The sequence below is a fragment of the Camelus ferus genome, chromosome 22 (assembly GCF_009834535.1).
Source record: "Camelus ferus isolate YT-003-E chromosome 22, BCGSAC_Cfer_1.0, whole genome shotgun sequence".
Lineage (NCBI taxonomy): Eukaryota > Metazoa > Chordata > Mammalia > Artiodactyla > Camelidae > Camelus > Camelus ferus.
In genome coordinates this window covers 18721041-18743827 of record NC_045717.1, presented here as the reverse complement: position 1 = coordinate 18743827, position 22787 = coordinate 18721041, and the positions used below count along the sequence as shown (strand labels likewise).

Here is a 22787-nt window from a genome sequence, read left to right as displayed (position 1 = left end):
TGTCTAGGAGTTGGGGCAGGTCACGGGGTGGGGAGAGAGCAGAAGAAACTGTAGTCCTGAAGGGTGAGGGCCCAAGCTTTGGACCCCAAAGGCCTGGATTTGAATCCCAGATTCGTCTTTAAAGAAAAAAAATTTTATTGTAGTATAGTCAGTTTAAAATGTGTCAGTTTCTGGTGTGCAGCATCATGTTTCAGTAACACATATACATAGATTTGTTATCAGATTCTTTTTCATGATAGGTTACTACAAGATATTGAATATAGTTCCCTGTGCTAGACAGAAGAAACTTGTTGATCTATTTTATATCCAGATTCCCCATTTACTTATGATGTGACCTGAGACAGGCGGCATTATTTTTCTGGGCCTGGGTTTCTCCATCGGAGAAGTAGACCTGGTGAGAGCAGCCTGCTTCCCAGAATTGTGGTGAGAGCTATGCAGCTAACTAAAGCTTAGCGGCACACAGCAAGCACTCAATAAATGACAGTGACTATTTCAATGATCCCTCCAGACTCCCGGGGGAGTCGCCAGAAGAGAACCCAGATTCTAACCCTGCAGGGCTGGTGTGGAGGAGGAAGAGGGAGCCAGGACTCCAGCCCCAGCTTTGGAGGGACTGCTGGGTACAGGGCGGGGGTGGGGGGTGGGGGGCTCTGGCCCAACCCCAGCAAGCCTGTTAATTACCTCTCAGGGTCATGGGTCTTAAGGAGCCCCTCTGAGGGGATCTTGGAGCAGCCCTCTGAATATTGATCTCATCTAATCTCTCAGCAGGCGGGCGGGTCTCTAAATCCTCCTTAACTCTCCTTTCCTGCCCTTTCTGGGCGGGGAGCCCCAGGCAGGGTTTAACTCACAGGAATGAGGGCTGGGAAGCGGAGCGCTCCGTGGGATTTCTCGGGCCCCCCGGTAACAGAGGAGGGGCAGTGTGTGGTGGGTACACGGGGACATCCCCCTGGGGGTGAGGGCCAGGCTGGCACTCCTTCCCCACTGCCTGTCAGAGCTCCAGGACCCCACTGCCCATTTCTCTCCCCTATTTGGGAATCTGCCATTGTGGCTATGGAACCCAGGTCCCTGGCCCCTCCTGGCCAGGCCGGCCGTGGCCTCCCACCAACCCCACTGGAGCTGGATGAGGATTTGGGAGCTGGCAAGAAGCCAAAGCTGCGGGAGGAAGCCGCCTGGCCTGGGGCCTGGCTGGACTCTGCTGGGGGAATTAGGCTGCGTCCATGGAGGACACCTGGACTTTCACTGGAGTTGCCAGTGCTTTGGGGGCCCTTGTGACGTTGATCATTCTTGGCAGGGGGTGAAGAGCTCCCTGGGTTCCTGGGAGGCCTCTGTTCCCACCTTTGAAGAGCTCTCTGGCTGGGTGATGGGAAAACCGGGAGCTCTGCAGGGCTGCCTGCTCCCGTGGGCTGGGTCAAGGGGGAAGTGTGCTTGTGGGAGGGGGGTGGGACAGGTGGGGAGCACATGGGGGGCACAGAGGCAGCCTCAGAGAGGCCACTGGGTGACATTTTGAAAATCTCTGAAGACAGAGCAGCCTGGGTTTGAATCCTGCCTCCATCACTTCCTGGCATTCCCACACTAGAGCATTTAATTGTGCACGAAATTTCCAAACTCTTACTTCCTTCTGGCGTGACAGCCAACAATGATTCAGAACATTCCAGGATGCGAATGCTTCACTAGTGACTGTGATGAGCAAAGCCTCCCCCCAGTAACCCTAAAGGGATGTGAAGCATGAGTGAGAACTAAACTTTGTGACTTTCAGCCACTGAGATGTTAGGTTTCTTTGTTTCTGCAGCCCAACCTGGTCCATACTAACCAGTAGAAATTACACACCCATTTTACAGATGGGAAAACTGAGACACAGGTACTCAGCCCTCAGGCACCCAGCTAGTGACTCTGACAGAGTCAGAGTTAGAATCTAGGCAGTCTGATTCCAGAGTCTCTGCTCTTATTTCTAAACTCTTTCTCTGGGTGAGACACAGTCAACCTGGGAGCCTGGAATGTATGGAAAATTCATAAACTGCAGTGGATTCTGAGTGTGGTGGGTTTCTCCTATCCTGTTTCCTCTGACTGGGGCTCTTCTTGTTTGTGGCTTTTCATTTCTTTCTCTTTTTAAAACTTTTTTGTGGGGAGGTAATTAGGTATACTTATTTATTTTTTTAGGGGAGGTACTGGGGATTGAACCCAGGACCTCACACAAGCTGAGCATGAGCTCTACCATTTCAGTTATACCCTCCCCCCTCATTTCTTTTTCCCTTGAGCACTGGCTTTCCTGGAAGGTTTTTCTCTATCATGTCCTCTGGGGGAGACACAACAGGCTGAATGAGGGGACCAGGAAACTTTCTCCTCCCGCAATCCTCACTTAGAAAGTTTGATTTATTCATTGCAGCCTTGACCTTCTGAGAGACCAGTCCCTCAAGTCCTTGCAGACCTCCACCCCATTTCCCAGCTCCTCTGACACCCTCCTTGTAGAAGTCCCAACCCCTCCTCCACTGCTGCCTCTAAGAGCCAGAGGTCAAATATGACAAGGGAGGAAAACCCCCAGGCCAGACAGCGGAGCCCTGAGCTGAGGTTCCAGAAATGTCTTTTCACCTCTTCACCCCAGGCTGCTTCCTTTCATCTTCCAGGGTCTCTGAGGTCCCCCTGCTGTCTCCAGAGAGCCAAAACCATGCCCCTTACCTGCCCTCGCTGGTTCCCAGGGAAGACTAGCCAGGCAGGGCCCAGGACGCCTCCACGCAAACCTCAGCAACTCCTGCCCTGACCAGTTAACTTGACACTTACTCTACGTTAAATACCAATTGGGCCAATTTTCTGCTGTAATTAAAACCTCTGCAGATGTGTTCCCTGCTCCTCAGTGATGAGTTTATTAACCTCCAGCTCTGAAGAAATGTGGGGCAGGGAGGAGAGAAGGACAGAATAGGGCTTGCTCTGGGACAGGGAGAGTGGATGCTGGGAGAGCCTGGGTTGGGAACAATCCGGTTGTCTTCTCTGGCGCCAGGCAGGGGGCAGGTGGCCATGTTTACAAAAGTTTCAGCAGCTCTGGGTTTGCTGCTTCTACAGTGGGAGACTCAGAAATATCTGCCCTGTCACGCTGACCTGCCGTAAACTTGGACCTGCCATATAACTGTCTTTTGAAAGTCCCATTTTCTGTTTGCAAATGATGCGACTAACAAGGGCTTAACTTCCAGAATATACAAACAGCTCATACAACTCAACAACAAAAAAACCCAAATAACCCAATCAAAAAATGGGCAGAAGACCTAAACAGACATTTCTCCAATGAAGACACACAGATGGCCAATAGGCACATGAAAAGATGCTCAATATTGCTAATTATCAGAGAAATGCAAATCAGAACTACAATGAGGTGTCTCCTCACACCAGCCAGAATGGTCATTAAAAAGTCCACAAATGATAAATGCTGGAGAGGGTGTGGAGAAAAGGGAACCCTCCTTCACTGTAGGTGGGAAAGTAATTTGGTGCAGCCCCTATGGAAAATGGTCTGGAGATTCCTTTAAAAACTAAAAATAGACTTACCATGAGATCCAGCAATCCCACTCCTGGGCATACATCCAGAGAAAACTCCAGTGTGAAAAGATACACACACCCCCATGTTCGCAGCAGCACTATTTACAACAGCCAAGACATGGAAGCAACCTAAATGTCCACTGACAGATGATTGGGTAAAGAAGATGTGATACACACACACACACACACACCCTGGAATATTACTTAGCCGTAAATAAGAATGAATGTCATTTGCAGCAACATGAATGAACCTAGAGATTATCATACTAAGTGAAGTAAGTCAGACAGAGAAAGACAAATATCATATGATACCACTTACCTGTGGAGTCTAAAAAAATGACACAAATAAACTTATTGACAAAGCAGAAACAGACTCACTGTCACAGAAAACAAATTTATGGTTACCAAAGGGGAAAGGGGAGGAGGGATAAATTAGGAGTTTGGGATTTGCAGATACAAATTACTAGATACAAAATAGAACAACAAGGTCCTACTGTACAGCACAGGGAACTATATTCAATAGCTTGTAACAATAACTAAATCACTATGCTGTACACCAAAAACTAACACAACATCATAAATCAATTATACTTCAATTTTTAAAAAGTTCCATTTTCTTGATTACTGACAAGCAGCATGTCTGGAACCTGGAAACACAGCCTTTTCTAGCTCAGCAAGCTGGGCTTATTTGTTATGTAGCATAACCTAAGCTGTCCTGACTACTACATATTATATCCCCATTTATAGATGGTGAAACCAAGGTCCAGTTTGCTTACTAATCTAGGAGAGACCAAGGTAGTTCTTGCCAAGGGCATTCAGGTATTGGAGACAGATCCTCGACGTTGATAAGGGAAGCAGGCCAGGCTAGTCCCCAAGTTTGCCCAAAATGAGAAGTTCATGGCTGCCAGCCGTAGGGCCTGGAAGCTCAATGCCTGGTACACCCATGGCAGCTCAAGCAATCAGCTCATTCTATTCATCAGAGAATACCTGCACATTGGAGCAGGATCCAGCCCCAAGCAGCCACTAGTTACTTTTTTTTTTTTAATCAGTAGATTTTATTTTTTAGAGCAGTTTTATGTTTACAGAACAGAGTACAGATAGCGCAATTTCCCTACCTCCCCAATTTCTCCTATTATTAACATCTTGCATTAGTGTGATACATTTGTTACAATTGATGGACCAACACTGATCCATATTACTAACTGAAATCCACAGTTGACAGGAGAGTTCATGTGGTGTTGCACGTTTCATGGGTTTTGACACCTGCAAGATTTCATGGATCATCATTACAGCATCATACGAAATAGTTTCACTGCCCTGAAAATCCCCTGTGCTCCACCTGTTCATCCCTCCTTCCCATCTCCTCCCCTATGCACTCCTGGCAACAGTGGTTCTTTTGACTGCCTCTATAGTTTTGCCTTTTCCAGAATGTCCTATAGTTGAAATCACGGTCTATAGCCTTCTTGGACTGGCTTCTTTCACTCATGCATTTAAGGTTCCTCCATGTCTTCTTGTAGCTCATTTCTTTTGACTGTTGAATACTGCTCCATCCTTTACTTTAAAAGATCCCCTTCATCAGCAGGGCTCAACATTGTCACCTAACGTCTGTTGCCTTGTAGGGAAGGCCCCAATCTAAGAGACATCTGGGAAGGGATAACCTCATGGAATAAGGGGGCTATTTGGGACATCTGGAGCGGGGTCCAAGTCCCACCATGGCTCAAGATCACTTCCAACCTCTCCTTGCCCTGAGTCCTTCTGGCTACCATCTCCACGTTTCACCCTTTTGGGTGTGCTGAAGTATCTGCTAGCAAGTCTGCACCTCTAGGAACTACATGTCCAAAACTCTGTTGTCAGCAGGGCTATAGGGTGGAATCTACAATTAAGAGGCATTCATGCAAGATTTATCAGGCAGAAGAGAAACAGAAGCCATCATTGTTCTGGTCCATGGAAAGCAGAGAATCAGGCCTTGGCAAATGACGGTTGTAAAGTTTGGCTGACACTTTCTGGGCACCATCCTTCAAATTGCCCACTTTGATGTTGAGAACTGGGAGTTGAGATAGCCAACAGGAATTCTTCATGGTTCCTGTATGCTCTGCCTTCTTGGTTGCTGGTGGGACGTCCCTCAGACCTCCTAGTGAGTTTGCAGGCTCTGATTTCCCTGCATTAAATCCCTTCCTGTAGAAATACCTAGGGTGGCTTCTGTCTTCCTAGCCTGAGCCTACCCAATACTATGGGATTCTGGGGAGGAATGGAATATCAGGCTACTGAAAGGAAGATCTCCAGCCTGGCCATGTGGACTTTCACCTGCTCTCATCTCTCAGTTCCTGGCTCTTGTCTAGGGTCACCTGTCCACTGCCTTTAGCAGCCATCAGACCAATGCACAGGAAAGTCTTAGCATTCCCCCATCCCTACCTTTACAGTCTACTTTAGAGGGTTATTATCTACCCAGTCACTAAACATTGGGTTTGTGGCTCTCCACCAGTGGTTAAGTCATGACTGCTATTTTCCACATATTTCCAGTCCTCCTCATTCTGGGAAGAATCACATTTCCTGGCCCCCTTGTAATTAAGTGGTTACATGGTTTCTGGCCAATGAATTTTGAACAGAACTAACACGTGTCACTTCTGGGTTAGATCATGTTATTACCTGTCTCCCTTTCTCTTCTTTTATGAGAATAATTGTCATTGGATTTGGAGCTGGCCCAGGCAATCCAAGATGACCTCATCTCGAAATCCTTAACTTAATCACATCCACAAAGATTCTTTTTCCAAATACGGTCACATTCATAGGGTCCAGGAATTAGGACATGGACATATCTTTTTGGGGCCACCATTCAACGCACTATTATTAGCTCCATTTTACAAGTGAAGAAACAGAGACAGACAAGAGCCCAAGCATCTTGTTAAACATCTCACAGCCTGTAAGAGGGGAGGGCAGTATGCAAACTCAGGCACTCTGTTCCAAAGCAGGGGGTCACAACTACCTCTCCTGTGAAAGGAAAGCAGAATTAAACCCCTGCCCTAATGGACTTTCAATTTTGGTGGAGGAGGTGAGAACAAATAAGCAAATAAGTGGACATATAGCATCAGGGAGAGCTGTGAAGAGAAATCAGGCAGGATAAAGAGCATGAGGAAGAGCTATCTCTTTAGCTAATGTGGTTAGGGAAGGCTTCCTGGAGGAGGTGGAAAGGGAGCAGAAACCTGAATGAAGCATTGGAGGGAGCCATACAGCTATATGGGTAGAGGGACAACTCAGAGAGACAATAAAGCAATAAATGAACCAGGAATAACCCTTTCTCAGACTCCTCTGTGTCCCCAGTACCAACAGCAGGATCTGGCATCCAGACAGCGTGGACAACTGTTTGTTGACTGAATAAATGGAAGTGTAAAGTCTTTTCCACAGACCCAAATATCATTTCTTTAACTCCTTAAACACATGATCTAGAGACAAAAGCTCCAGAGCAGCCTTGTGCAATAGAACTTTCTGTGATGATGAAGATGGTCCATTTCTGGGCTGTCCAACTGAGTAGCCACCATGTATGGCCACGTGCAGCCACTGAGCTCTTGATACCTGGCTAGTACAACTGAGGGACTGGATGTTTAACTTTGTTTCATTCAAATGAATTTAAGGATAAATAGCCACATGTGGCTTGTGGCTACCATACTGGGCAGTACAGCTCTGGACCAGAGGTTTGCAAACTAAGGCCCCCAGGCCAAATCCAGTGGGCCGCTTGGTTTTGTAAATAAAGCTTTATTAGCACACAGACACGCCCATTCCTTCCCGGGTAGTCTATGGCTGCTGTCAGTCTACAATGGCAGAGTTGAGCCTTGCAACAGAGATCCTATAGCCCGCAAAGCTGAAAATATTTACTCTCAGATCCTTTACAGAAAAATCTCCCCCACCGCTCGGCTGTTCTAGACTCTTATTTGGTCATTCCCGTGACTAATAAGTTAGCTTTATGATCTGGAGCAAAGTCTTCCTTCCTCTAAGCCTTTTCTCATCAGTCAAATGGGTGAGTGCTTCCTACTATTGCATGAGCGAGCTGGGCAATTAAAATTGGATGCCATGGGCGAAGGGGCTTTGAAAGAGGTACAGCCCCTGCCTGGGGTTGTAGCACCCAAGCCTCCCGGGGACCCCCCCACCAATGCCTTTCTCAGTGCTGCCCCTAATTTTCCTTTCCTCCTGTTCATTTTTTTCTCCACCCCCCCGCCCCTGCTCCCTCCCCCGTCTTTCCGTCTGTTCTCTCTTCCCGTCTTCTCTCACTCACCCCTCCCCTGCTCTCCACCGCTTTCTTGCCCCAGACATGGGGATGTGAGAAAGTTCCGGCAGAAATTGCAATCTCCTCTCCTCTCATGTGGCTCCTAGATAAGACAGTAAAAATCCGATTTTCAGCAATTTGCTTCATTTGTGAGCTCTCCCGCGTCTCCCTTTCTCCCCCTGACACCAGCTTAGCAAAATTGCCTGGGCGGAGTGGATATTTTTAACCACTTAGTAGTCAGGGGAGGTTCATAAAAAGTTTGGTGAGAAACTGGCCCTGGTCAGGGCAGCTGGATGCTAGCCGTATGCTCACTGCATTAGTAGCGGGGAGTTCAAGGAAGGGACAAGGGCAAGTTGAAAGGAACCAGGCAAGAAGGGGCACAGGGAGGAAACACCATAACCAGAACCAGAAAGAGAGAGTGAGCTGTAGGGAGAGGGTCCGCCAGATGGGAGCTGTGGCTGCAGAGGAAGCCAATCTGGGGACAAGGCATCTTGTCTGGAAACAAAAGAGATACCAAAGGCTTTTCCCCAGGCAGTTTGGGAAGGAACATCTCCTTTCCTAACCAGAGGCGGTGGTGGTGGTTGGTGGGTAACAGTGAACATTTATTGAGCACCTACTATGTGCCTGGCACGTGCTGGGTGCTTTACATGTGTTCCCTCATTGAAGCCCCTACCATAGTCAATGAAGGAAGCAGTTTTCTTTTGTGGGTATTAGCTCAGGTAAATGTTAGGCTGCTGTAACATCAAGCCCCCCTCCACCACTGCCGGTTCCCTCACTGTCCAAACGTTTGCTGTTGGAAAATGCAGTCTTGATCACTGTCTGAACTTGCCTTCCAGACTCTTGCCTTCTGAACTCAGGAGCTGAATGGATATAGAGAGTGAAGGAAACATTGCTGTAGCTTAAAGGACACCCAAGGTTATTTCTGACTCACATAATAGCCAGAGCTGGTGCATGACCTGTTTTCCACAAAGCCAACCCCTCTCCCTAGAGCTGCAGGCTGTCTTCAAGGATATCACAGATGGCAGGTGTCTCAGTCTGTTGGGGCTGAGAATACCACAGACTGGGTGGCTTATAAACAACAGACATTTATTTCTCCCAGTTCTGGAGGCTGGAAGTCCAAGATCAAGGCGCTGGCAGATTTGGTGTCTGGTGAGAGCCTGCTTCGTAGATGGCTGTCTTCTTCCTGTATCTTTATACGGTGGAAGAGGCCAGGAGCTCTCTGGGGTCTTTTTCAAAAGGGCACTAATCCCATTCACAAGGGCTCCACCCTCATGACTTCATCACCTCCCAAAAGTCCCACCTCCTAATACCGTCACATTGGGGATTTGGTTTCATCATCCGAATTTGGGGGAACTCACACATTCAGTCTATATCAGCAGGCTTCCTAAAGGTTTTATCCCTGCATAACAAGAGCCGTCAGCTTCCCAGCCTGTCATAGCCAAGTCCTCCCCAGCTGCCCACTTAGTAAGGAAATGCCATGTATTTTAGGTTCTGTTACCAAATTTGTGTTAGTTCCAATATTATTTTGGCTGCTGGAACAGAAACCCAACATTACAGTGGCTCAAAAAGAGATAACTTCAGGGAGGATATAGCTCAGTGGTAGAGCTTGTGCTTAGCATACACAAGGTCCTGGGTTCAATCCCCAGTACCTCCATCTAAAAAAAATAAGTAAAACCTATTTACCTCCCCACCCAAAAGAGAGAACTTCATTTAGCACTCAGTTAGTAATCCAGATGTAAATGGTCCAGGGCTGGAATGGTTAGCTACATTGTTGGGGGGGGGGGGGAATAAGGCTCTGTCTTCTGATCTTCCATCTCTAACGTGGGCCAAGATGATTCCTCACATTCACCTTCCAGCCAGCTGGAGGGGAAAGGTCAGGTGAAGTCTCTGTTCCTTCCCCCTCAAGGGCATTGCCCAGAAGATGCACACATCACTGCTGCTCACATGCCATTGGCCAGAATGCAGTCACATGGCCACAGTTTCAAGGAATGCTGGGAAATGTAGTCTTTTTCCTGGATGGCTGTGTGGTCCCTCTTAAAAATGGAGTTGTCCTATTAATACAAAAGACAAAGAAAATGGAGAGGTGGATGGGAAGTCACTACTTAATGAATGTGGGGTTTCCATTGAGAATGACAAGTTCTGGAGCTAGACAGTAGGGATGGTTGCACGACATTGTGAATGTACTTAATGTGCTAAAATTTTACATTATGTGTATTTTATCATAATGAAAAATAATTGCTTACCAAAAAGAAAAAGGAAAATTTGGAAATGTTCTGTGCCCCAAGCAGAAACTTGAATGAAGAGAGAGAGCAAGCCCTGCAAATTCCAGGGGGTAGATTTTTCCTGTTGGGAGGGAAAGCATATGCAAAGGCCCTGAGGCTGAAACTCATTTGGCATGTTTGGGAAACACCAAGGGGGCTGGAGTGAGGTCAGGGAAAAGGACAGTGGTAAGAGATGAGGGCAGGGAGGCAACGGGGTCTTATAGGCTGTGGGGAGGGGCCCATTTTTTTCTAAGAGTGATAAGAAGCCAATGGTGGGTTCTGAGCAAGAGAGTGACTGGGTCCAATTTAGAGTTTAAAGCAACCACTCAAGCTGCAAAATTTTGGGGTGATCTTGGTCCCAAGCAGGTTGAAGTTCAGGTTTCCCCAGTCTCAGTCTTCCTGGGAATAGATCAGGCCACTCCCATGATCCCCACCTTCCCTCCCTCATCCACTCTCCCTTCCCCTCTGCAGGCTTTCTGCAGCTCCATTGGCTGTAAGGAGCAGTGGGTAGTAGCTTGGGTTTGAATCTCTACTCTAGCACTAAACAGCTCTGTGATCCTGGGCTATCGACTGAATGTGTTAACCCCAAATTCATATGTTAAAGCCCCAATCACCAATGTGACTGTATTTGGAGTCCAGGTCTTTATGGAGATAATTATGGTTAAATGAGGTCATAAGGGTGGAGCCCTGATCCAACAGGATTAGTGTCCTTTTAAGAAGAGACAGGAGAATGCTCTCTCTCTACAACTTGTGAGGACACAGCAAGAAGGTAGTCATCTACAAGCCAGAAAGAGAGCCCTTACCAAAACCCAAAGAAGCTGACAACTTTATCTTGGACTTCTAGTCCCCAGAACTATGAGAAATAAATTTCTGTTGTTTAACTCACCCAGTCTATGGTATTTTGTTATGGTAGCTCAAGCTGATTGATGTACCTTATTTAAGTGGCTTAACCTCCCTGTGCTTCAGTTTCTTTATCAGAAGGATAGGCTTATTAATAGACCATGGGGTATCTTGAGGACCCTAAGGAAATAAAGGGCTTGAACAGTGCCTAACACTTACAAAATTCTCAATAAATATCAAAGTATTAGTCAGGACAGGCTGGATGAACAAACACCGCGGGTGTCCTGCTCATGTCCCCCTGACATTGCTGTGCCAGCACTGCCAGCGCCTGCCACTCTCTGTCTGAGGGCTTTTTCTCACGAGAAGTCACGTGGGAGTTAATGCCCTTGGGAGAATTCTCAGCCAATGACAGATGAGAGTTGGAGCATAAATACCCCAGCTCTATCACATCTCGGGTGGAACAACTCTGAGGTGCATTGTTGCAAAGTTTAAGAGTCCCCAAGACCACTCTCACTTCTACCAGTTGCAAATATTGGGGTCCCCCAAACCTCACTTCTACCAACAGCAAGTTTGGGGTTCCCAAGACTTCCTTCAGTTTTGATCATTCTCACTGAGAGCTCTCGTACTCATGGTTATGGTTTATTACAGGGAAAGAACAGATTAAAATCAGCCAAGGCAACAGGTGCATGTTCTGTTAATTTTGCTCCTGAAACCAGAAGCAAACATTCCATTGTTCCCTCCCAGTGGAGTCAAGCATACAGTGCTAACTTCTCCCAGTGTGATGTGGGACAGCACCCATGGTATACTGCCAACCTAGGAAGCTCACTCCAACATCAGTGCCCAGAGTTTTTAGTGGGTCTTGGTCACATAAACATGGTTGACCATCTATATGGCTGAACTCAGTCTCCAGCCCCTCCAGAGGTCAAGCTGATACTGGGTGGTCCAAGGCCCCCACCATAGATAACACTGTTACTATCCAGTGTGGCTTAAGCCTCTGAACATAAATCACAGTGTTAGCATCAACTATCTGGCATCACCAAGGCCCCCAGATAAACAAAGATACTCTTATCAGGCAAGACATTCCTAGGGCTTAGAGGTCACCTACTGGGAGCTAAGGGCAAAGGCCAGACTTGTCTTTTTGGTGGATGGGGGGGGGGTGTTGGGGAAATAATTAGGTTTACTTATTTATTTATTTTTTGAAGGGACTGGTGATTGAACCCAGGACCTTGTGCGTGCTAAGCACGCACTCTTCCACTAAGCTATATCCTCCCCACCAAGGCTTGTCTTTGGTTGAGGTTAATCCTTTACTGCACAGTTCCACACTCTTTCCCAGAATTCTCCAGTAGGATTGAGCCTCAGTTGTCCATGGCAGTAATCTCAGTAACATACCCATTCTTGGTTTCCCCATTTCCTCACTCTCCTTCCCGGAGTCACTTCCCAAATAAACAATTTTCACCTGAATCCTGGCTTCTAGGGAACCCACTGTTGTAGGCTGAATGATAGCCACCCAAAGATACTGGTTCCTGATCTCTGGGACCTAGGAATGTGACCTGCTATGGCCAAAGAAGCTTTGTGGATGGAACTCAGTTAAGCCTCTTGGAATGGGGAGATTATGCTGGATTAGCTGGGTGGGCCCCAAATGCAATCACAAGTGTCCTTATAAGAGGGAAGCAGAGGGAGATGAGACTACAAAAACAGAAGAGAAGATCATGTGACAATGAAGCAGACAGAGAGAGAGCTGACGATGCTCTTCAGCGGGCTTTGAGGATAGAAGAAGTCTCCGTGAACCAAGGAATGAAAAGGACACGGCTCTAGAAGCTGTTAAAGGCCAGAAAACAGCTTCGCCCTACAGCCCCTCAAAGGAGCAGGGTCCTGCTAACACCTTGGTTTCAGCCCAGTGAGTATTAAGCCATTAAGTCTGCGGTGACTTGTTACAGCAACCATGGAATTCAAATATACTAAGTGAGATGCTAGGTTATGCTACAATAACAAACAACCCCAACATCTTAGTGACTTAATAGTTTCTTTCTTGTTCATGCTACATGACCATTTGGGGTCACCTGGGGTCTCTTTTTGGGTCACCCTTCTGGCAGGACTCAGGCTGATGAGGCAGCAACTCTCTGGAATGTTCCTAGTCATTGTGGCGGAGAAAGAGAGCGAAGGGTCTTGCACCCGCAATTAAATGCTCCAGCCTGGCCAGTGACATCATCACTTGTGCTTGCAGCCGATTGGTCAGAACTCATCACATGGCTCCAGCCAATCACAAGGCAACCAGGAAGTGCCACCCATCATGTGCTCAGAAGGTGGAGAACTGAGAATATTTAGGGGGCAACAACTGTGATCCTCAAAGTTGGATATTACTAGAGTAACAGGATGCTACTAAGATGGACGTTTTCACTGAGTCCTGAAATAAGTAGACACAGCCAACAGTGGCAGGTGCCAGACCACAGAGAAGATTTCTAACATTGATGGATCCCAGTGGGTTTCGTGCCTTTTGCCTTGACCAGGGTCTGAAAGGTTTGGGGAAGGCAGGTTTGGAGAGGATTTCTTCAGAGGGGACTGTGCTATAAGTCTCATGCTCTCCCCCTCAAGAGAAAGGGGACAGGCCCGGGTGCCTCCCTCACCTCAAGCCAGGGTAGGAAGGACGTCTAGCAGGATGGCCTGGAGAATCTACTGCGGGTCCCCTGGACTTTGGGGACTTCATGACCTGTGAAGGGCTGGAGAAAAGTGACTGCTCTGGTGGATCCAAATATGGGGTGCATCCAGGAGGGCTCCCTGGAGGAGGTGTTGGGACTCCAGTTTCCAGTATATGACTGGTTTCCATGAGGGAGAGAGTCACACTGAGCAGAAAGCAGGTCTCAAGGGAGTGCCAGGGGCCAGGTCAGAGGGTTCCTTCAAAGTATATACAAGAGAAAGGCTCCACTCTGAACACCTGCTAGGCCCTGAAAGGCAGTGTCATTTGACAGCAGAAGCAGTTCACAGGAACCATCTGACCCCAGGAAACCAGGACCATGAACAACAAGAACGTATTCTCTCACAGTTTTGGAGGCCAGAATGTGAAGTCAAGGTGTCTGGCCAGCACGTGCTCCCTCTGAAGACTCTAGGGAAGAATCTTTCCTTGCCTCTTCCAGCTTCTAGTGACTCGGGCGTTCCTTGGTTGTGACTGGATCGCTCCAATCTCTGCCTCTGTCTCCCTCTGTGTCTGCTTTCTTCTCTTCTGTCTCTTCTAAGGAGGCTTGTCACAGAATTTAAGCCTGCCCAGATAATCCAGGAGGATCTCAAGATTATTAACTTAATCACATTTGCAAAGACCTTTTCCCCAAATAAGTTCATAGTCGGAGGTTCTGGGGATGAGGGTAGGGTAGGGCGTGGGCATATCCTTTGGGGGACCACCACTCCCCTCCCCTCCCTGAGCTCAGATCCTGGGTCTTGACAAAGATTGTCTCCTTGACCTAACTTCACTCGGGCTCCTCTGAGCGATCTTTTCAGCTAGGCTTTGAGAAAGGACCAGGGTCCTTCCTTGCAGAATCTAGCTTTCGCAAGAATCCAACGAAGTCACTGGAGCCAGAAGCCCTGCTACCTCTGACGTTTCCTCTTAGTAATTTTCCAGCCACTGCCCCCGACCCTGCTCCTTGGCTGCCAATCCCCACACGCCCAGGCTGTGCTCTGAACTGAGCCCACCTCTATACCGAGGTCTCTTTTCCTCTCCTGCGAGAGTTGTTTTAAAAAATAAAATGTATCTTCACCACTTTGTGCATCAGGCTCTGGTTTTCTTTAACAGTGTGACGGGAAAGATGAGGAAGGGCAGAGGTGAGGATGAAGCCAGCACCACTCTGGGGACCCAGAACCTGGCCCTGGGGATGGGGGAGAGTATTTAAATCTAAACTCCATCGCTCTGGGCTTGGGTCTGAACATTCTGAATCCTGCCCAAGCTGCCATGTGACCTAAGGCAACCCCAGGAGCATCTGTTACCTGAGATGAGCGGGGGAAGCCGAGAGGTGGAGTTTATTTGGTGGTGGCAGGCGGGGGAGGTGCTCCGCCCCACCTCCCCCAACCTAAGCACATTACAGGGGCAGAAGTAAGCCAAACTAGGGTTGCGATGGATCTCACAACGCGAGTAGGACTGATCCGTGCTGGTTCATGTTCATTACAGAGTTCTCTTGACCTCTAGGATTTTTCAAGGGCTCATTTTTGCTCTGCCCTCCCTCATACTGACCCCTCTTGACCTGTCTTCCTGCCTTCCACGGGGCCCCTGAGTCCCTCTCTGAGCTGGGGCCCTGCCTGCCAACCCTCATTCACTCAACGAACTCTCATTAAGCACCTGCTGTGTGTCAGGGGCTGGAGTGGGGGTAGAGGGCGTTGAGGAGTCTGCAGGGAACTTCCCAGATGGAGCTGATACTGGAATGAGGGAGCCAGACAGGTGCCAAGACAAATAACAAGTAAACATCCTCAGCATATCCCTGGGTGGTGAGTGCAATGGAGAAAAATAGAGCAGTGATGGGAATCTGTGGTGGTTGTAAATTGGGGCGAGGGGGGTTGTGTGTGTCAGGGAAGGCTTCCCTGGGGAGAGGACATGTGAGGGGACACCTGGAGGGGGCGAGGGTGGAGGCATGTGGATATCTGGGACAGGAAGATACAGGCAGAGAAAACAGCCTGTGCAAAGGCCCTGAGGCAGGAATGTGCCTGGCAAGTTTGGAGAACAAGGAGGCCCATGTGGCAGGAAAGAGGGATTAAGAGGGAGAAAGTGGAGGGAGATAAGGGGAGAGAGGTGATGAGGGCAGAGTGTACAGGGCCTCATGGCTTCAGTCAGGACCTGGGATTTTGCTCTGAGTGAGGAGCTTGGTAGACAGAATAATGCCCCCTCAAAGATGTCCTAATCCCTGGGACCTGTGAATATGTTACCTCACCTGGCAAAAGGGACTTTGAGGATGTAATTAAGTTAAGGATCTTCACACAGAGTTATCCTCATTATGGTGTGGGTCCAATCTAACCACACAAGCCCTTAAATGTGGAAGAGGGAGGCAGAAAGGGAATGAGAGAGACGCCCTGTTAGAAGGACTCCCCTTTGTTGGCTTTGACGATGGAGGGAGGGGCCACCAGCCAATGAGTGCTGGCTCGGACAGCCAGCTAGAAAAGGGAGACCTCACTTCTACAACTGCAAGGAGCTGAATCGTGCCAATACCCGAATGAGCAGTTAACAGAACCTTCCCTAGAGCCTCCAAGTCGCTGTCACCTAGATCTTAGCCCACTGAGACCCGAACCAAACTTCTAACCTCCAGAACCTGAGATACAGGTGTGTTGGCCATGGAGGTGGGAAGAAGTGAAGTCCAAGGTTTGGATGAGAGTGGACAGAGAGAGAGAGAAAGGAATCAAGCCAAGGGTGACCTCAGGCTTCTTTCTGAACCCCCAGCCGCCTCCAGCTTTCAGCTTCGCCAGCATGCGCCTCCCTCCCGTGTCTCCCCAGCCTCCATCAAGCCTTTTCAGGTGGAGGCCATATGCTGCCTTCTCTGAGTCTGTGATCCTGCCCTGAGGCCCCTTACTCAATGCATCTGAGCTCTCCGTTTCAAGACAGGAAGTCAGATGGAGGCTGGAGAGGAGCTGGGAGACCCCAGCCCCCAACAGGATTGGGACCTGCCTCCTCCTTTCATGTGAGCCCAGCCCAGCTTCCTGATCTGTGCCTCTCTTTCTCTCTGAAATTTTCGTTCTCTTTTCGGTAACTGAATTATCCCGTCTCTGCCTCTCACTGGGGGCCCTCCTGCCACGGCATGGGCGAGAAGGGGCCCGGGTCGCAGTGTGAGATATTAAGCCATCAATCACCCTCCAACGCTGACTCCCTTGAGCGGGGGACCCTCCGCTGAGCTCGGCCCCTCCCTGAGCCCCCGGAAAAGAGGCAGCTCCAAGGCAGGAATGGAGGCCTGGGGACCCCCATCGAGGTCTGGCCTTGGAAGAGGCTCATAGACCTCACCCACATGAATCTGCACACAGGCGTCCTGAGTTCAAACCCAGATCAAATCCAAATCAATCCTGCCTCTTGTCATCTTGGCCAAGACAGTTCATCTCTCTGTGCCTCAGTTTCTGCACTTGAAAAATGGAGATAACATTTTTGATGTCATTGGGGTTCCCTGTGAGGATTAAGTCACAAGAGCAAATTAGATAAGACTTCTTGTCTTATCTGCCACCCTATTCACTCATTTAATAAAAAATGTTATCCCCATTTTTCGAGTGCAGAAACTGAGGCACAGGGAGATGCTGTTGCGACTATTGTCCTGGTCCTGGCATAGACTGTGGATCATGGACCTCTGATATAAATGCAAGACTTTTGGCTTTGGGGGAGATTTGATGGCATCATGCCCCTTGGCACTAGTCTTTCATTTCTCACTGGTCCATGATCCATAGTCTATCCCAGGACTTGTACCCTTGTGCAGTGAACAACCTACACAGCTGTTCATGGCAACCCTGCCTATGTGGTGCATCACCTGAGCAGTCAGGAGGTAGGGACTATAAGAAATCAGGAGTTGTACCCCCTGACCTAGGCTTTCAGATGGCCATTCCCCAATCTCCATGCCCCAATAACCCCTGTGGAAAATCTGCCAGAAAACTGGGCCACTCTGGGTGGTGCCCCAAACTCTCCCTTCCTGTTTCCCCCTAGCTATGCAGCCCAGGCCCCTCCAGACTCTGGGGGCCCTCATCTTCCCCAGCCCCTCACCCCATCTCCCCTCTGCACGTGTCTCCACCTACCTGGAGTCCCACACCCGCCTACCTTTTCCAGCCCTCTCTCTGTCTCTCCAGCACAGTGGCTATTTTTATTTTTCCTTCTTATTAAATTTCCAACTTCTGCAAACACCATGGCCCATGCCTCGCCGCACCCCCCGCCCCTTTCCCTCGGAGCGGATTTGATTCACTTGCGTTTTATTAACAGATTAAAAAAAAAAAAAAAACCCGCAGCTGCCACCACACTCTGCTTTCTTGGAGGTTTAGGGAAACTAGAAGGAGGGGAACTAGGCTGCAGTTTCCCTCTGGGGGGGTTAAATTCGCTCTCCTCCCCACACCTGAGGATGTCTGGACCTTTCCATCGCAGCCTTAATGGGAGGGGAGGGGCTGGGGAGTGAGCTTGGGCCACTGCCTGGGTTTGGGAAAATCTGATGGATGTCAGGCCTCCTGTGCTGTCTCCCAGCCAGTGCCCTGTCCCAAGGAATTGGAAATAAAACTGGAAAAAAAAAAAAAAAAAAAGGAATCCATATGGAGGCCCAGCCCCTCTCCCGCCAACGAGGGGTGTAGAAGGCTTAGGGTGGGGAGCACGCAGCTGCCCTGGTGGGCCTCAGAATTGAGGGCTTAGATTTAGAAACCTCCACATCAGAGCCGGAGATGCCCTGGACCCCTCTCCCTTCGGATGGCTGGTGGGAGCTACGGAAGGCTCCAGACTCCTGGACCCTACCCTGGTCGGGCTCGCGCTCTCTCTCTGCTTTTTCCTCCTCAGGAGATGCTCATTAGCGTTCTCCCCCCAACCCCCTGCTTCCCAAAGCTGAGAGCAAATTGCTTCTTCATGCCCCCAGGGTGTTCCCCCCCAAATTCTTTGTGGCAGTCGCCATGGCAACCAAGAACCCAGCTGCACTTTATTTCCCCGGGATAAAGGATGGGGGTAGGGATGGGGAAACTGACTGGGTCGGTTCAGCTGGGACCTTCCTACTCTACTCGCCCTTCTCTTGGTCCCCCTCCCCTCCGCAACAGGGCCTGGTCCATCCTTGGTCCACAGAAGCCAGGCTGTCTGTCTGGGTGGGTTTCCCTCTTAGGTTGCTGGGTTGCAGCTCCCCAGGGTCCCTCATCAGTTTGAGGAAGGCCCTTCATTTCATCAGAGGGCTAAAGTTAAAAAGTGCCCTGGTTCCCAGTGGAATTCCTTTCTCCTTCTTTTTCTCTCCCCCTTTCCTCTCCAATCCCCTAATCAGGGCTGGCTGGTATGGTTGTGCAGGTTGGACACTGCACAAAAGGGCACTGAGCGAGCTCAAGCCATGCTGCAGGGCACCCTATGGACTAACTTCTGCCCTGCCGTAGCTGACACCGACTCTCAGTTCACTATTAGGAGAGCCAATTATGTCAGTAAAAAAATCCCAGTTCCGGTCATACCCCAAAGTGGAGGAGGAAGGGAAGCCTTGTCAGGAGCATGGGTTTTGAACAACACAAGCTACAGATCCTTCAGGACCTTAGAGATTAAACCTGGGCAGGAAGAACTTCTACAGGGGCCAAGCCTGGGGGCAAGGACTGTAGACTGACTTGGAATGACCAGGGAGGGACAGGGAGTGATTATCAAAAACTCCCAGAGAAGAAAGAGGGGTGGTGTGGATTAACTGCAAAACGGACCCAGTTCTACGCCCCTACTACCCTTGTTCTTTGCTTCCTCATTGGGTAGCTCCTCCCATTGGGAGGAGGAGCCTATTTCCACATCCCCTTGAATCTTGGCTGGCCTTGTGGCTTGCTTTGGCCAATCAAATGCAGCAGAAGTACTAAGGCAGTTCTGAATCTGGGTATTAAGAGATGCTGCCCGTTTCTGCTTGCTGTCTGGAAAACCTTGCTTCTGTCACATATCCAAAGCTGGGGCTAGCCGGCTGGAGGATGAGGGACATGGAGGAGAGACCTATTAGCCCAGCTGAGGCATCCTAGACCAACCAAGCCCCAAACATGGGAAGAGCCCGACATGGGTAAACCACGTATGCCTCTCGCGCCCACAGCTGACCACAGACTCATGAATGAGCCCAGCCAAGACCAGAAGAACGGTCCAGCTGACCCATGGACGGTGGAGCCATAATTGATGCTGATTGTCTAAACCTCTGGATTTGGGGGTTGTTTGTTATGCCGCATAATGGGCAATAGGTAACTGACTGGGGGTCTGACTGGTACACATGTGCGTTGGGCACAACTTGCCCCTCCTCATGAAAGAGCCAGATTCAAATCCTGGGGCCTCTCTTTTCATTTAGCCACATCAGCCTCCTGGCTGATCCTCACACTTCCCAAGCTTGTTTCCACCTCTGGGCCTTTGCACCTGCTGCTCCCCCTGCCTGGAACCCTCTTATCCCAGATCTTCCTGTGGGTCCCTCTCTGGCCTCCTTCAGGCTCTACTCACATGGTCAGTGCTCCCAGAGGCCCTTCCTCGCTCAGACAGGTATGCTGCCCTCTGATCCCTCACCAACCCCTTTAACTTCTGTTGTTACTCACAGGACTTACCCCTACCTGAAACTGTCTCCTGCCCTCTCCTGTCTCACTTCCCTGCGCACCTCCTGGACACCTCCCAAATAAACTACTTGCCTGCAAATCCTTGTCTCAAGGACAGCCTCTGGAGGAACTCAACCAAAGACAGCTAGAGAAGATTCTAGATTTGACGCAAGGACACTTGGCGGTGCAGGATACCTTCTGCTGCTCCCACCAGAAGCCACTTCCTGTCCAGCTGTGCCACATTTAGGGATGCTAAGGTCGACCCAGGGCCTCAGATGGGGGCAAAAGAGCCCTCCACGAATACGTTCCTCATTTGCCTCTCCCCTAATGATTTCCCCGTCCACAGATGATCATGTCCCAGAGCCATGATTTCACTACCAGTTGCATAATAGTGCTATTCCCAGTCTATCAGTGCATTTCCCAATTTATACAGCTGTCTTCTCCACCAGGCTGGAAATCTCACATTGCCAGAGACAGAGCCACCAGATACCACGGAAACATTTGCTAAAAGAATTTGAATTCAGGAGATGGAGCCTGAAATTTGGGAAAAAATAAAACAAATAGGTATTTATTATTTAGGGGAAAGGAACAGGGCTCCACTCCTCCTGCTTCTGGGATCAGAGACTGCCCAACTTCAGCCTCCTCTGGACTCCAGTCTTGGCCAAAAGTCCCAGGACAGAGCTTGGCCCTCCGCCCATCTCCATCCCTGGAGTCATCTGATGGATGGGCTCAGGAATTGATGGGGGCTTTGGGGAGAAGAAAGATCATCTGTCTATAGGTATCAACATTGCTTTCCTTTAAATTTTTTTTAATTTTAAACCTCCCTACAATTCAAACGTTTCTCTTATTATCTTCTGCCGAGGGAAAAAAATTAGTAATATGGCGCAATATAAAATACTAAATTAAAGGCATTTTGGAACCAGCAATTATTTCATAAGCTTCTCTTTTATTGCTGTGCTAATGTGCCTAATTGCTGTCTTAATGAGGACATTAATTTCTTGCTAATGTGATGTTATTATAGAAATTGCAGTCAATCTCTTAAAAAGGGGAAAGTGCTGGAAAGCTGTCCCATGAGGCAGGGGTTCTGGTCACCCTGGGGCTGAGGGGCAAACGAGAGAGGAGGAGATGGCACTGGAACCTAGGCTGGGGGCAGAGGCACCTGGGCGCCAAGGAAGGAGGAAGGCAGGGGACTCTCGCCTGTAGCCTGTAGCAGGCAGTCTGGGGAGGCCTTGGTCACAGAACCAGCTGTTGCCATGCCTGGGGACCTGGGAGATGAGACCAAATAGGGGAAAGTGTTAGAACAATAGTAAAACCTAAAACATCAGTGGCAGGCAGTGTTGGAGCATTTTATATCTTAATTCTTCCAACAACCCTATGAAACAGATAGCATTGTTATCTACATTTCATGGACAAGTAATCTGAAGCACAGAGAGGTTAAGTAACTTACTCAAGGTCACACAGCTCATAAATGGGGGAGATGGGATTTGAATTAGCTCTTCTGGCTTAACCACTGAGTTACATTTCCTCTTGGCCAGTGTCCCACCGCCATCAATGATATGTTAATAATCTCAAACATTTATTAAGAGTTTATTCTTTGCCCAGCACTGCACCAAGCCCCTCCCACATCAGATGAGGGTGGGTTCCTTTTAGAAGAAGAGCGGCAGGTCAAGGCACATGTGCACACTGCCTGATACAACAGGAAGATGAGGCTGGGGTCTAGGGCTCCCAGGAAATCCACTGTAGAGCGAGAGACCTCAGGGATCAGGAAGGAGAAATTTCTTTGTGCTGAGTTTCACCTTCTGGCAGGTTACTGTGGTGGGTCAGAGTGGGCTGGGTTAAAAATTTATTTTTCTCATCTCCTGTGTGATCTGGGGTGTGTGGCTGACCCTCTCTGTGCCTCTGTTTCTCATCTCTAGATCAGGGATAACAATGGATCTTACCTTAGAGGGCTGTTTTGAGGATTAAACAAGTTCAAATATTGCATTAGCCAGAATAAGTCCACTCCAGTGGCTGTGACAACCAGTCCCCAAGTCCTGACAGCATAATGCACCACAGGCTTATTTCTCACTCACATGGCAGGTGACTCTGCTCCACTTGCAAACCCAGCCTCCCTGTGAACTGCAGTACCATCTCCTTCCAGCACCTCAGAACCTTCCAGGGGACCCTCTCTGTCCAGCCAGCAGGTGACAAAGGAAGAGAGAGCACATGGAGAGAGGAAGTGGTGGGGAGTTTTGGAGGCCTAAATGTAGAGTGTTTACAGGCCACTTCCAGCCGGACAGAAACTGATGGGGAAGGAGAGGAGGAGTGGGTGTGAGGGCAAAGCAGCCCAGGTCAGAACCCCAGTGTCCCCCAAAGTTCAGCCACTCACCTCCATCTTCTGCACATCGTCTTGTCAAGCACACGACAGGCACAGCCTGATGGATTCACCTGGTGAAAACACAACAAGCCATTTAAAAATTCTAACAGTTTATTGCTTAACATGAATAGTGAAAGGAGGAGAAGCTCCTCACCCCGCCACCAAAGCCCGTATCCCACATTCCAAAAAAAAAAAAAAAAAAAAAAAACAACAAAAAACCAAGAATGAAATAAAAAGGGGCTGATTCTCTGCAGTTCCAGCCTTTGCCGGCACGACCAATGGAGATATGTTCAAAGTCGCCCAGGCGCCATGGTGGAGACGTTTGATCAAACATTATTTGGGATGTTTC

At 49.0% G+C, this 22787-nt stretch overlaps 1 long non-coding RNA gene across 1 annotated transcript in view; it reads right to left on the bottom strand.

The window, feature by feature from the left end:
- Positions 1-4043: 4043 nt before the first annotated feature.
- LOC106728905 overlaps positions 4044-22787 on the bottom strand; it is a 29066-nt gene continuing 10322 nt past the window's right edge. The window contains exons 2-3 of the long non-coding RNA XR_001365189.2: positions 22451-22509; positions 4044-9828 (exon numbers count right to left, since the gene is read on the bottom strand). This is a non-coding gene — a long non-coding RNA (uncharacterized LOC106728905). The remainder of the gene's footprint in view (positions 9829-22450; positions 22510-22787) is intronic.